The sequence below is a fragment of the Galeopterus variegatus genome, unplaced genomic scaffold (assembly GCF_000696425.1).
Source record: "Galeopterus variegatus unplaced genomic scaffold, G_variegatus-3.0.2 Scaffold4856, whole genome shotgun sequence".
Lineage (NCBI taxonomy): Eukaryota > Metazoa > Chordata > Mammalia > Dermoptera > Cynocephalidae > Galeopterus > Galeopterus variegatus.
Genome location: NW_007730967.1, coordinates 102,009 through 105,053, shown reverse-complemented (window position 1 = coordinate 105,053; position 3,045 = coordinate 102,009). Strand labels below are relative to the sequence as shown.

General features: G+C 50.4%; 1 long non-coding RNA gene across 1 annotated transcript in view; it reads left to right on the top strand.

Moving 5' to 3' along the window:
* Positions 1 to 2,961, top strand: part of LOC103603895 — a 7,870-nt gene extending 4,909 nt beyond the window's left edge. Inside the window, exon 3 of the long non-coding RNA XR_551664.1 lies at positions 2,674 to 2,961. This is a non-coding gene — a long non-coding RNA (uncharacterized LOC103603895). The remainder of the gene's footprint in view (positions 1 to 2,673) is intronic.
* The last annotated feature ends 84 nt before the right edge of the window (positions 2,962 to 3,045 follow it).

Below are 3,045 nucleotides of genomic sequence, written 5' to 3'. Positions count from 1 at the left end.
GTGTAGAGACTTTTTGACTCCACCCAATTTCATCAATTAACAAATACATAAGAAAATTCAAAGAGTAGCGTGAGGAACGCTATGGATTCAAACTGCTGATGTACTGAGTGTAAGTTACAGACGCCATGATGCCTCACCCCTGAATACTTCAACAGGCTTCATTCTAGAGAATTTTGACCCTTGATTTGTTTGTAGTGGGGGAATCATCAAATATTCTTGACCTCTGAGAACGGTGGGTGAATGTAGGAGAGAGTAGAAGAGAGATACTTGCAACAGAAAACAGCCTAGAGGCTGCTGAGACAGGCCCCAGGAGCAGACCCTGAGACAAGGTTCATGGGCAAGAGCTTCATTAAGGAAGGGATCTGGGGGAGGCCTGTGAGGGGTGGGGAGCAGGACAGGGAAGGAGGAATCCTGGCAATGCTGTGGTCTCAGGCAGAAGTCCTGTAGAAGGTCCAGGGAGCCCTGAGCACCTGCATGAGGTGTGCTTAGAGTCTAACTCCGGACAAGGCAGCTACGCTTTCACACTCCAGCACCAATGGTCAGTGCCGAAGGGCCCGCCGTAGGGGGTGGAGCCTTGACAGTGCTGGCTACTAGGGCTAAATGAACAGGTAACTTGGGAGGAGCAGAGCAGCGGGATGCGTGGGAGACCCGGGAAGACCCGCTGGCTGCTGTGAGAGCAGGCAGGAGGAGAAACGAAGCAGTGTGCAGCTTTCCTGCCAGGGGGAGGGAAGCTGGGGTACTGTTTTCTAGCAGAGGCCAAAGGGAAGAAAAGCAGCCTAGGGAGAGAAAGCGACTTCAGTTTGGCATATACTGGTTTTGAGGTCTCTGGGGACGTTGGGGTCAAGTCAGATGCAGGGAGCTGGATACAGTTCTGTGACTCAGGAGAAGTGTCAGACCCTGAGCATAGCATGATCAGAGCCACAGAGATGCAGAGGCCTCCCAGACAGGATTTCTGCCAATTCCCAGACACATAGGGGCTCATTCGTTGGAGACAGACAGCATCCCCGGGAAGGGATGAGTCAGAGCACATGCATTTGGGGGGATTTACCACAGGAAGTAATTGAATGATACGATGATAATAGCTGCCAGTTACCAAGCCTTTACAGTGTGCCAGGCACAGTGCCGAGAGAGCCCTGCACGCATGATCTGATTTGATCTCTAAGAGATGGATGCTGTTATCACTCTAACTCCACAGGTGAGAAAAATGAGGCATTGTAATCAAAGCCACATAGCAAATAAGTGGATGAAACTTACTCCTCACTCCCCGGGTTTTATTAGTGATCCCAAATTATGTCTCTTTAGGGAAGCATTGCTATGCTGGAGCTATCACATGCATGTTTCTCTCGTTCTTAAGTCTTACTTCCTGCTCTTTAAGCCTAGTAAACACTTGCCTGCCCACACATGGTTTGTATCTCCACCCGAGCCATCCAGTGCCCCTACAGCAAAGCATGCAGTTGCTTAAACAACCATTCAATTAAGGGCATTTACTCAGAACTTTTCATGACAGAGGCAGTCTGGGCCACGGCATTTTGCAAACATCAGAAAGGGGCATTTTTACACATCTGAATGGCTCCCAAGTGCAGCCCACATTGGCACAAATGTGCCACGGGAGGCCTCCATCGGGGTCTTTGCTGCATGTCATTTCCTGACTGTGTGTGTGAAGTGTGTTCTTATCCTCGGAGCGGCTGTGGCTTGACACTTCTGTTCAGTTTTTAGAAGCAAAGTCGCATAGAGGAAAGGGGGCGTAATGTTTGCATGGCACACAGGTGTGTCGAAGCAAGATGGCAGTAGTCTATCAGAGGCACATGCACACTGCGAAGGTCTCATGGGTGCTGGATGCACTCTGTCCTGACCAGAGACACACTCCGATCTCATTATTCTGCCAGAGGACAAGGTGAGACATGGCAGCAGGGAGTGGAAGGGTGACCACGCGTCTGGTCTGTCCCCCACTGTGTCATCCCAGTACAGTACATGGTTACCTCCCTTTTTTTTCTGATGAGATTTCTAACACTAACTAATTTTGGAGGAGGGACGCCGACTTCCAGCCCAAAGCCTCCAAGCCACCCCTTCCCCAGACTTGTAGAATAATGGGCCAGATCAGACTCCCAGCTAAGATCACCCATGGACCTCACTTTGGGCTAATTATGAGACTGTGGCCAGAAGTTATAAGTATTTATTTTATAGACATGTAAAAGAACAAAGTTGACTCCCCAAAATAAACACAGGTCAAGTTCATGGATGTGACTTAGAGGTTTAATCATCTGATTCCAGGGCCCACGGGTGTCTGAGCTGGAGAATAACACACAGATCAGCCATTTGCAAGCGAGGAGGAGCTGGGCCGGTGAAGGGAGCTGCCATGCACTCAAGGCCGGCAGGTGGACTGTGCCTTCCCTCTGTGCCCTTGCTTGGGAGATTTTAGGGAGCCAGGTACAGATTTCAGGGTGGAGGGAAAGAGCAGGGATTCCTGATTCCAACCTCATCTAAGCTTTCTAGGAGTTCATCCTCAGGTTCCACAGACACAGGTCTACACATCACCACCCTGTCGTGCTGTGCACCTTGGTTCCCAGGGCCACGGTCATCCTTCTACACAAGCAGCTTTCTGCTTTGTAATGTTTTAAACTCTCACAACACATTTTAAACTCCAGCAATGTCTCGTCTTTGGTGTCCCCCCAGCAGATCCTACTACTGCGGCATGTGCTGTGACGCCTGCCCACCCTTGCCCCCAGGAAATTTCAAAAGGACTCCATCTGGTGTTTAGCATCTCTGTGTGTGGCCGGAGTCTCGCTCCTAGGATTCTGTGTCCTCGGTGGACAGGTTGTGAAAGCCACGTAGGAACTGGCTCAAGAGAAGGTGAATCAGCAGATGGCAACTTCCCTTTTTGGTAGAGGTCCTAACGGGCCTCTTCTGCAGGGTTGGGGTGCTGGCCTGCATCCTGCTGATGTGTAACAACAAATTTCTCCCTCAGCAGCCGAGCCAGGCCCTGAACCCTTTCTTCCTCTTTCAGAGAGGCAGTGTTTTTTGTCATTGAGTCACCACTGGGTATGT